The following is a 12,299-nucleotide window of genomic DNA, read 5'->3' on the forward strand; positions in this document are numbered from 1 at the left end:
GTTTAGAAGTTTCCCCTCCATGCATTCCTCTCCTAACTAACTTCCACTCACTAGAAAGGCTCAGAGCCAAGGTCACCTCCTCTGGAACCCTTCCCTAATCCACTGGTTAGGTGCTCTGTTCTGTATTTGTCTCAGACCTGTGCACGGTTCTGATGCAGGCCTCACACATGCCATTATAATTATTTCTTTATGCTTCTTTCTCTCTCACTAAACTGTGAGCAACTTGAGGGCAGAGATTGTGTCTTGGGCATCTTTGCATCCCAGGACATAGCACAGTGCCGAGCACATGAAGCCTTCATAGAAACAAGGGAAGCCTTCTTCCCTTCATAGAAAATGTATGAAGGGAAGCCTGCATATTACTTTTACATGGAAGACCTTTTGGTCCCTCCCCATTGTATTTTCTGGCCTCTTTTCTAATTAGCCAATAAAGATACTGCACTAGAGATCTAGTCAGATTCTCCTTGTTTACAAATGTAAGCTCTTACACCCCCTAGCCAACACTTAATAAAAAACCAGACTACTGGATGGTACTGGTGTTGGAGCAGAAGGGCCTTTGCACAGAATATGGGAACTCTGTGCAAGGACTGTGGCAAGAACCAGGAGGCACTCCCAGCTGAGATTTTCAAATTTAGATAACTGAGGTAAGGACTGTTAATAGAAGCATGTGCAGAATGAAGGGAGCTGCTACTGGAAATTGAGGCCCCTAGGAACCCTATTCTTCAAGTCTTAGGAAGCATGCTCCTCAACCATGTGGAGGGTTGGAGCCCAGAAGAGGGGCTACAGGCACACTAGTTCTGGAATTGTGGAAGCACCACCAGAAGGATGATGCTGAGGAAAACAGGAATACAGGAAGGAAGACTTTGGTCTTTCTCCTGCCCCTCAGTCTCCCACTGACCCTCCTACTGGAAACCAGAGGCAGTGGGGCCCCAGGGATGCTGTACACAGTGATCGCTCCCCTGAACCCAGCTCAAAGTCGGGGGATAAAGGTGGAGATGAATCTGGGGAGGGAAGGTTAAACAGAAAAATCCACACAACAGATTGGATGATGTCATATTCCCGGGGTCGCGGCGGGGGAGGGGTGGGGGCGGGAGGAGGGGATAACTGGATATCGTCTTTATCTGTAATAATTCGATGTAGTTTAAAGTAGTTATGCTGTACTTATTTGATGTGAAAAACTTACCAAACTGTAGGCTATTTATAACTAGCTTAAAGAAAGGGCAGATAGAAAAACTGACTCTGCATAACCAGCTGCTCTATTCGAGGAAAGAAAAGCAGCAGCGTGCAGGAATTTCCACTCCACCTGCCAGGGACCGGCCCCTGTCGCTGAGAGGTCATCACTCTTGTTTCTACTGTAGTCTTATTTGCTCCTCTGGCCCCAGAGCTGTTGGTACCCCATTCTTTCCCTTACCACCTCCGGTGTCACCTCAGGTATTTCTAAGAGCGTCTCCTTTTCAGTGTGAAGACTTGGAAGAGCTTACCGCTTAGCTCTCTGCGGCCACGCACTGCTAATGACCTCAGGGTCTATAACATTGGCATCCACTGGTCCCTTCCTTGGCCTGAAACCTCACACCCATCTTGAAAAGGGACAGAAAGAAAACTGCAGGTTGTGTCTGCAAAGGCAGGTGGGCTGGAGGGGGTGTTCCCTCTGGGTCCACGGGGCCTGCAGTGCTGGAGGGGGCCAGCGGGGGGCGCCTCACCATGCTCTCACTGACCTCTGCTGCCTCAGGGAGTCGCCAGAGGCAGGGAGAGGAGCACATTCTCAGAGGATGTGCCAGAGGCCTTCTTTGGCCCCAGGCCCACTGCTCCCCCAACCCTGGCTGCCCACCCACCGTTTCTTCTTTGGGTCTCTCACTGGGGTTTTTCCGCAGTTGGGAGATGACAGTGTAAGGGATAGGTGGATGGGATTTCCTTGTCTCTCTGGTTCTTGACGTACTTCTGCAGAGCGTTTCAGGGTCAGAACGTGGCTGACCCCTATCACTTTTGAACTTTCTAGTTTCTAACTGGTGGGTGAGGCTGGAAGCTGGAGTGGGCAACTGTATTTCTTGGGATATCTTTCCCTACAGCTATCTGGAAGAACAAGGGGAGTTCTGATGCATTTAGAGCAGGCTGCTCAGGAGGGCAGGGAAAAACACAGAATTCTCCTGGCTGAGGTCTTCAGGAGGAGCTGAGCAGCTGAGTGACACTGTGGCTCCTGGAAGAGGATGCCCGAAGGGCTCACGGGAAGGAGCAAGAGGGGCCAGGTGGTGAGTCTGAGACTTAGCCCCCTTCTTTGGGAGAGGGAAGGAGGGGTGGAGGGTGGGGGGGATGAGAAGTGGAGAAGGGTGTGGAGTTTGAGGCTAAGAAGCATTTTCTTTCCTTCTTCTTCCAGGATTTATCAGTGAAGGGGTTGCCTGCAGGAGATGACCCCAAGAGACTAGGGAGTCACTAGAAACACAATACAGGTAGCCTGTTAGGTTGGAACTTGCCTGAGGGAAGGGGCTGTGGTGTCTTCTTCCAGCCCCAGCTGACTTATAAGACCTGATGTAAATGGAGGTGTTAAAGGGATAGTTTTTGAGTGAATGAATGAATAAAGAATGAAGACAGTGGTGTTTTTGGTCACCTTTCTCTTCAAACTCTGTGGTAAAAGTGCTCACAAGCTGGCTTGCCAAGCAGGTAGATAAGCTTTTCTTTTTGGATGCTGAATGGGAGTATGTGTGGAAGTCAAGTCAATCCCCCTGCCCACCGTTCCCCTGAAATAAAAGGTAACCCAGGAACTCAGAGCAGGGTCCAAGGCAGCATTCTGAGCTCCAAGCTCCAAACACATCTTTTCCCTGGCCCATTCTTAAACCTGTGCCTGAGAAAAGCCCAGGGGAGGGAGGTGGGGGTCTGTGAGTTTGACCTTTCTTTTTACTCAGCTCTCAAGTCCCAAGTCTATAAAACCAGACCCAGAGATCTAGACAGGGGTGTGTCCTGGGTGTTTGGGGCATATCCTGCCGCAAGCAGAGCCTTCCAGACCGCAGGATTTGTCCAAAATCAGCTTTTCTCCATCCGGGGGATAATTGTGAATAACCATCCCCATGCCAAAACTGGAGATTTCCAGAGCCTTAAAAGCTAATTACAAATACCCTGGGAGTACCGAGTCCATTGCCATAAAAGCCAACGGCCCTGCTGCCTGCTCCAACTCAAAAGGTTTCGTGACTCACAGGGCTGGTGACTCAGAGTGCTCCCAGGCAGGTTTTAATGGGTTTCATGAGCATCTCTTCTCACTGCTATCTGCAGATGGAAGGGAGGTTCTGCCCAGGTGATAATTGCCTTGACCTTGAGTCTAGTAAAAACTGGCAAGAAAAATGCTGTGGTAGCCTTGGGGTTTTCAGTGCTTGAGGAGAGTGGAAGCAAAGCCAGGGCACAGGGAGACAGAGTAAAACTTGGCTTCACAACTGAGTTGAGAAATCAAATGATCTCAGGAGACCCAGTAGAGAATCCTGTGGCTTCCATGAAAAGCCCAGGCCTAGTTAGCAGGCATGAAGCCAAGGCAGGGATTCACTCAGACCTCCTAGCTGTGTGATCACGACCTGCCTAAGCCGTCATTTGCTGTCATCCTAATAGAGATCATTGTAGTATGTATTACATAGATTGTTGTGAAGATTAAACAAACTAGCATAGTGCCTGGTAGAAAATAAATGTCTGATAGCACTCTCTTCTTCAACATTCAGTAGGAAGCCAAGGTGAAGTCGATGGTTGGGCAAGAAACACTTTTGGAACATTTATATTAAATGACACAGTTTCATCTTTTCCCACCACCAGTACCAAATCCAGCAAACAAAGACAAATACAATATACACAGTATAACTTGACAGTTGATTCTTCTACTGAAGTGCAGTAAAATTCTTTACAAAATCACTGTACTTAAGCAGTACTCCAGGCCACACACAACCAGTGGTTACTCAACAAGCTTGCATTATTAAACTCCTATGCTTATAAGATGGGCCAAGCGTTATGACAAGCTCTGTCCTCAGGAAGGTCGTAGTTGATATGGGGACATGTGCAGACACATAATATTGGCCCTAGGGCACAGGTTCTAACACAGTTATACTTGAACTAGCCTGTCTCACAATTATCAGGCAAGCTTGTTAAAACAAGTCCTGGATTCCACCCCACTGATTCTAATTCAGTAGATCAGGCCAATGAATTTACATTTCTAACCAAGTCCCCAGTGACATGGATACTTTGTGGAGACTGTGATAGTAGAAGTCAAAAGTTACAGAGTAGTTTATAGTGAAGAAAAGAGTGATGAGTTATTGGGGGTGGGGTGGGGTGGGGTGGTGTGCTATCTGGGATGACTTCATGGAGGAAGTAGTACTGAAGCAAAGCCTAGAGGTATGGATAGATCTTCAGTAAGCTGCAACTAGAAGACGAAGTGTTTCCATGGAGAAAAAAATACTAGAAAACCAGAGGAAAGGCAGAGTACCTTCAACACACTGAGAAAACAGCAGGGTATATGTGCTGAGGAGGGAAGGGTGATAGGAGAGAATGTTGAACATTGATTTCAAAGACCTGGGTGCTCAGGCTGAGGAGGTTGGACTTCTGTGAATAACAGAGGGGCTGCCAAATGTTTTTGAGGACGGGAATGATGTCATCGACTCAACGACCTGATGCTTTCCATCTGTGTGAGAGAAGAGAGGAAGTGATGAGAAATGGGAAAAGTCAGTTGGCTGACTTTTAAAAATAATTTTATTTATTTATTTTATTTTTGGCTGTGCTAGATTCTTTATTGCTGTGTGGGCTTTCTCTAGTTGCTGGGAGCAGGGACCACTCTTCCCTGCAAAGTGTGGGTTTCTCATTGCAGTGGCTTCTCTTGTGCAGCACCAGCTCTAGGGGGCGTGGGCTTCAGTAGTTGCGGCACCTGGGCTCTAGGGCACAGGCTCAATAGTTGTGATGCACAAGCTTCATTGCTCCAAAGCATGTGGGATCTTCCCTGATCAGGGATCCAACCCATGGCTCCTGCATTGGCAGGTGGACTCATCTCCACTGAGCCACCAGGGAAGGCCTTGGCTGACTTGTTAAAATTCTGTAAGTGATAGGAGGTCGTCTAGAAGCCTAAACTAGGAATAGAAAGATTTGACCATGAAAGGCAAATTGGAGGAGATATCATCAGGACTATCAAATTAAATTGCATGTGGCTGATGAGGGAGACAAACAAGTCAAAGATGCTCCTAAGGAATGGAGCCTGAGTACCAAAGCCAGCAGAAGACAGAGGTTTTAGGAAGAAGAAACATTTAACAAGGAAGATAATGACTTTTGAATGTGAAGTGCCTGCAAGCTGTCCAGGAGTTTGCAATGCAAGCCTGGTTCAGTAGAAACACTGGGTCTGAACATTTATATCTGAGGACATCACATATAGAAGATTGTGGAAACTGGGAGAGCAGATCCTCATAAAGGGAGAACACATGAAGAGAAGGGCGTAAGCAACAGAATCTTCGTACGTGTCTAAAGTGGTTGGCGAAGAAGAGCTAGCAAAGACTCAAATTCTGGTCTGGGAGGCATTGGGGAGGTGGTTGAATGCTGTCAATGAAAGCACTGAAAGATAGTGAAGAAGATTTAAGAAGGGCATGGCTTATGGTGTTAACTGCTAGTGAAGCCAAGAGGAAGAGTTTGGATGAGTTGGTTGGGACCGTCATGAGTGCGCTGTCCAAGGTGGGGTAGGATCTGGGCTGCAGAGAGTCGAGGAATAAACAGAAGGTGAGGAAGTAGAGCAAGCGGGAGTGGAGTGGTGACAGGATGAAAATGGGACAGTAACTTTGAGGGAAACAGGTTCATGGGCAGGTTTTGTTGTAGTTTTAGGATCTGGACAACCAGAGCAATTGTGTCGGCCACGTGGAAGGAGACAGTGGAAAGGAAAAGATTAAAGAGGTAAGAAAAGAGGAGATGATTGATGCCGCAGGGTCTGGGAGGAGAAGAGAAGGTGGGAGGGAAAGTCCTGGGACAAAGGACCACTTTATAACAAGGCCCTCTGGGTTTTCTGGCAATGACACCGCCTTGGATGGGCTCCAGGCAAGAGTCTCCTTTTACTAAAACAAGCAGCATGGCGACACCATCGCAGCCCTGGGAATCTCAAATCCAGAGGTGTCTGCTTTTTCCCAAGACTAACCTCGCCTCTTTCAAGCATTCAGAAAGGACCAAAGGTTAAATGAGAGTTTCAGTATTCTAATTTTCCAACAAATTTATTTCCTCCTTGGGTTAGCCAAATCATGGACTCCTTTTCCTCACCTGGGCTCCTAAATTTAATTAGCCAACTTCCTCCTTCCCCTCCGAGAGTCAGAACAGAGGCCTCATTTCTCTTCTCCCCTTCCTAGCTTTTGCTTATCTAAACTAAGGGCCCCCCGGGAGCTTTCAGCTGATTTATTTCAGCTGGTCCCTCAGCCACGTTGACTCTGGGTTAACCTCTTCGGCCCCTCCGGGACCATTTTTAGGCAGGCTCGCTAGGTATTCTGACCTCCTAATAGATCCCCAGAGGGGAAGTCCACAGTGTCATGGTAGATCTTACTACCTAACACCTAGTGAAATCCTAGGCTTTGCTGAGCTCAGCCAAGACGCTGCAGGAAACACGTGGGCCAGAGTTCCCAGAGAGATTGTCTAGGTCTTGAAGAGTAACACTCAACAGACAGCATACAAAGCCGTCTGCACTAGAAGGCTTTAAGGTTTTATTTTAAAAAGCTCTCTTTTTTTCCTAAAAAATTTTATGGGAGAGAATTACTTCTAACTACTAGTAGAAGAAAATAGATGAATTGTGTCTGTTTCTCAGAGTTTGTATAATTTTCAGTTAATATCATGGCTTTATTATTATATGAGACAAGCCAGGAGCTGTTGGGCGAAATGATATTATCAAAAGTGTGTTCCGCTTTTGTTTGTCTGGAGGGCGTGGCATCCTCACCTTGGCCTTGTTCCACATGCTAATTTTTTTAGGGGTGTGTCATTAGTTTGAGTGACAGAGCCCGGTTCTGCACCCCTTCAGAGAAATACATTAATCTCTGTTCTTCAAACATTTTCTTGAACATCCAGTTCTGTTTCATACCATTTACACAACCCTAGCACTGGAAATTGTAACTCGGTCTCATTGTTCATGTTTAAGTTGTAAGGAGAAAGAAAATAGCTGAATATGATTATAAGCACTGCAAGTGGGATATGAATTTTTGCTTGAAGCCATATTTTTAAAACTTTGTTATAACTCGTATGTGAGTTTGTTTCCTACTGTCTATAGTTTTTGTTTAGGCCTTTAAGAGTAAGATATTGATGAAAATTATGAGAAATGAAGGTATTAAATTATGAGTCGTGCTTTAAAATTAGAAATGGAGTAAAACATATATCATTGCATGGGAGATGTGTGTTTTTGGTGCAATAGCCTTGCTAACAACTCTTTCTTCTTTTATTTTCCCAAGTGTTGGTCTTAGTCAATCTTTATGTGTTGCAGTAATGAAAATTATTTATTACCTCTTTGTGAAATGTTGTAGCCATTTTTGCCTGAGTGGGTGACACTGCTAACCTAAGTGACTCAATGACTGTGGAAGGACAAGGATTTACCGGTTTATGCTGCTTTACAGCCTCCCATGTAAGGAGTAGATCTGTATGGAGGCTGGGCACAGGGGTCGAGGGCAGACCACCTTGGTTGAAATCATGATTCAGTGTGAAAGTGAAAGTCGCTCAGTTGTGTCTGACTCTTTGTGACCCCCATGGGCTATACAGTCCATGGAATTCTCCAGGCCAGAATACTGGAGTGGGTAGACTTACCCTTCTTCCTGTTGGGCCCAGGAATCCCCATCTCAGGCTCCACTAGGGAACTTGACCTGAGGCCTGTACTTCAAAGAGTGCTTCACACTTAATAGACATTCAATAAATTTTTAGCAATGATTGAGCAAATATTTGCTCTCTGTCAGGTGTATGAACTGGGGAAGACAATTGTTAAGAATTAAGTGGGGTGCAAATTTGTTGTCAGAGCTGAAAAATAGGTTCTTCCACAATCAATTGTTTTAAACTACATTTCTTTTAGTGGCTGCACTTACGTGCCTAAAAAGGCAATGCTAGAGTTCTCAGGGGTGTCACTGAAGACTTGAAGGTGAACAAGCACCATCAAGGAGTTCTGTAAGGGATGAGTGGTGGAGACATGGGTGTCCCAGGCCTCAGGTCAGAGAAGGGGTGTAACAGGAAAGGAGGAAACATAGAAGTCATAGAAGAGGCAAAGCAGCGGTGGCTGGAAAGGAGAAATGGTCCAGTTCACACTCATTTCTTGAGGGACAGGGGATAGGTTTGAATCTGGGGCGCAGTTTTATTTGGGGGGCAGTGGGGTGGTGACCAGGCCTGATGTATTATTTTGTTCAAATCATCAGGGCAGAGGAATCTCCTCTCAGTATTGGTAGTAAAGAGGGAAAGGGCAAGGAAAAAGGGGAGGAAAGAAGGGAGCTTTAGCTGCCAGGAGGTGGTGTCTGTTCTTGCACTGCAGGAGAGGGAAAGGAATTCTCTAGAAAGGCAGGCAGTAGTCCCTCCTGGAATGTGTGGAGAAAAGGCACTGTGAAGGGCCCGGGGGCTGTGCTGCAGGAGTATAGCCCCCTAGCGATGCTGTGGCACAGCTCTTAGGTGGCCCCGAGGGCTGGAAGTGACAGTCAAAGTGGGCCACTGAGCCTGGGAATTACAGCTTCCTAGATCAAATGCAGTCTTGAAGAAGTTCTTTTCTATTTACCATCTCAGGGTTAGGAAAGCCAAGACCTACATCCATTACATTAACTGCCAACCACTGGCTGTTTGTCCTGGAAGATGTGCCATTGTCACCAACATCTTTACAGAAGATAAGTTCAAGAACCCATGTTAGGTAAAAATGTGGCCTCCTAGGACTTTCCATCAGATATGGATTTGCTTTACTACCAGCATCACCCATCCACCAAGGAACATTGGGTTCAAGCTGGCGGTAAGATGATGAGGCTGGCCGCAGCATTAGCATAAGAGGTACAGAAGACGGACTGCTGAGCGTCTCAAGTCCATTCTAGTGAAACTTCTTTCTTGTTCAGTCGCTCAGTCGTGTCCGACTCATGTGTGACCCTATGGACTGTAGCCCATCAGACTTCTCTGTCCGTGGGATTCTCCAGGCAAGAATACTTGAGTGGGTTGCCATTTCCTTCTCCAGGGGATCTTTCCAGAACAGGGTTTGAACCTATATCTCCTGCATTGGCAGGTGGATTCTTTACAACTGAGCCTCCAGGGAAGCCCCAGTGAAACTTAGAGAAGGTGGAATTCAAAGCCAAAAGAGGAGAGAAGGGAGCACTCTGGAGCTTGGGTTCATGACACTCACCAAGGCCCCGGCCTCAGGTCCTCAGGGTGCACTGGGTTAGAATGGTTAACAGCTATTCTTGGGTTGGCCAGAAACTACGATGTGCTGAGACCATTTTAGGGTGAACTTTGCACTTTTACACATTATCTTGGTCAGCTCTCAACACAGTGATATTATTTCCTCCTTTTTTAATTTTAAGAGAGAAAATGGAGGTTCAAAAAACTTAACCCAGCTAGGAAGTAAGAAAGTCAGCATTTGGGCCCTGGCTATCTGCCTGGTCTGAGTCTGGTATTTCTCTTTATTAGAGAAGAGAGCACAGCTCTGCCATTTATATGTTCTGAGAGAGAGTGCATCTTATAGCCTAGGACATGCCATTTTTTTCTTTTGATTTATTTCTTTATTACTATTAACATTTTCATATGTATGAAAATCCAAAAGGGATAAACCTCTCCCTACCATCCTGTCCCTCATCTGTCGAGTTCTTCCCTCCCAGCTCTGTTTGTGATAGTTTTTAGGACATTCTGCCAGGGTCTCCTTAAGTCCTAAGAGAAATATGACATTATTTTCTTTCTTTCTTTTTTGCTTTAACACAAAAGTTAGCATATTAAAAATGCTGTTCAATCCTTTTTTTCAGTAACTCTGTGTCCTAGAGATCTTTCTGTATCATTTTACAGGGCGCTTCCTCAACCTCTTTTACAGTTATATTGTTTTCCATTATACAGATGTCCTGTAATTTATGGAATCAGTGCCCTACTGATGGAAATTTGTTGTTATTCAGTCCCAAAGTCAAACCTGACTCTTGGACTGCAGTGGACTGCAGCACACCAGGCTCCGCTGCCCTTCATTATCTTCTCATGTTTGCTTGAACTCACGTCCACTGAGTCGGTGATGCCATCAACCATCTCTTCCTCTGTCTTTCCCTTCTCCTTCTGCCCTCAATCTTTCCCAGCCTCAGTGTCTTTTCCAAAGAGTTAGCTCTTTGCATCAGGTGGCCAAATTATTGGAGCTTCAACTTCAGCCTCAGTCCTTCCAATGAATATTCAGGGTACTTCCTTTAGGATGGACTGGTTTGATCTCCTTGCTGTCCAAGGGACTCTTAAGAGTCTTCTCCAGCACCATAGTTTGAAAAGCATCAATTCTTCGGTGCTCAGCCTTCTTTATGGTCCAATTCTTACATCTGTACATGGCTCCTAGAAAGACCATAGCTTTGACTATTTAGGTTATTCCTTATTTTTCATATTAGAAAATGCTATAAGAATAAATTGTACATTCATCCTTTAGCATGCATATAACTGCACCTGTTGGTTAAATTGCTAAAAGTAGAATTGCTGAGGAAAAATGGATGTCTTTGTAATTTTTTGTGGATACTCAGCAGAAACTTTGATGAGACCAAAGTGAGACACTAAGTACTTGATGCCATGGTTTCAACAAGGACACACCCAGGTAACTCAGACCCCAGCTGAGTTCCTTCCAAGAATCAAGTATTGGGTGGGCACCCAGGCCACTCACTGCAGCCAAAGATGCCCGGGCTTTGGCCTTGTGTAGCCTTTCCTTTCTGTACCAGTTGTAAAGTAAGAATGCTGATGTACCCTTGACGCTCTTCCTCTCATCCTTAGAGGTATCATACTGGGAAGCAAAACTGAGCCAGGCAGCCATCTGAAATCTGCCTTAGGTAATCAGAAAAAGCACAGCCTCTGGGGCCAGAAAGACCACAGTCCTAATTTTGGCTTCATCACTTTTTATCTGGGTCATCCTGGGTGAGGTTCTTATTCTCTCTAGGCCCAGATTCCTTCATCTGAGAAAAAGGGGGAAATGATGGATCCCATCAAAAGTGGTCATGCTGAGGATTAGAGATAATGTGGGGAAAGCACACCCCGTGCTCAATAAATGGTTGCTATGATTTTGTGGAATTATCCCCAAATCCATGCTCAGAAACATCCGCTTTGTATCTCTGTCACTGAGGCCCAGCATTGGCCTCTACCTGGCACCCACATCAATGGCTCATAACCTTAACTACAAAACCATCTCATTATGGGTGGTTCGACTCTTTGTAAGCAGTTCCCGAGTGGTTGGCCACATCCGTTGATGATGCAGCATTCCTCACACAACAGCCATGCTAAGTTCCAATTACACTCTTATAACATCAAAGGACCCTGGCTCATTAATTAGTCAGAAAACAATTTTTCACTATTCGGTCCTGCGCCTGAACTAGCCCTTCCTTGAAAAGAACCAGGGTTTGTCTAGAGTCAGATGAGATTGGAAACCCTGCAAATAGGGCCACCCGCAGCCTCCCAGTCCTGACAGGTGTCTCTGCCCACAAGAAGCAAAGACCCAGAGCAGACATTTTTCAATGCTGATCTGAGAGTTAAGTTGTTTCCAATTCTTTTTTTTTTTTTGGTCTTTTTTTGGGTAGTTCTTGATGCCCAAATCAGCGCACAGAGGTCTGTCCTCTTGGTGAAGGAAATGAAGGCTCTCTGAAATACAGACAACTCTGGTGATAGCAGTAATGTGATGATGGATTACCCTTATGCTTCCTCATGCCCTGAATCCATTAAAAGGGGTGAATTGAATTCTGTCTAGTCAGGACCCTCATTCCTTTCCTTAATTGCTTTTTAAACTACTGAAATGAAAAGTTGCAACAAGACACGTTATAGCTATCCCTCCCATTTTCAGCCCATTCTTGCCACAGTCTCATCTTCCGCCTTCAAAATAGTTCAGTAGCAAAATGTTCCAAACTGTGAGTCACTCACAGATTATTCGGGCGACTGAAGGAAAATCTGTTAATAGGATTCACAGCGCTTATAGCCTAAAAGAGGGAGATATGTGATGGCCAATGTGTAAAGGACTCTTCAGTGTCATTCAGAGTAATGAGATTCTGCCGCAGCTTCATCCGGAATTGAAATCACTGACAGTGTATTTGCATATTCATTTTCAGACACTTTGATCTAAAAACCAGTCATTGGAAGAAGTCAGTCTAACATCTGAGCATTGTAGGCACTTGAAA

General features: G+C 45.5%; 1 long non-coding RNA gene across 2 annotated transcripts in view; it reads left to right on the top strand.

The window, feature by feature from the left end:
* The first annotated feature begins 4,748 nt into the window (after positions 1–4,748).
* Positions 4,749–12,299, top strand: part of LOC147350534 (uncharacterized) — a 67,752-nt gene continuing 60,201 nt past the window's right edge. Inside the window, exons 1-2 of one of the 2 annotated variants that reach the window (XR_015148970.1) lie at positions 4,749–5,718; positions 5,815–5,889. This is a non-coding gene — a long non-coding RNA (uncharacterized LOC147350534). The remainder of the gene's footprint in view (positions 5,719–5,814; positions 5,890–12,299) is intronic. The other variant, XR_015148971.1, reaches the window with a different exon arrangement.

Source organism: Bos grunniens, chromosome 20 (assembly GCF_055505025.1).
Source record: "Bos grunniens cultivar Pamir isolate PY7600 chromosome 20, Bosgru_T2T1.0, whole genome shotgun sequence".
Classification (NCBI taxonomy): Eukaryota; Metazoa; Chordata; class Mammalia; order Artiodactyla; family Bovidae; genus Bos; species Bos grunniens.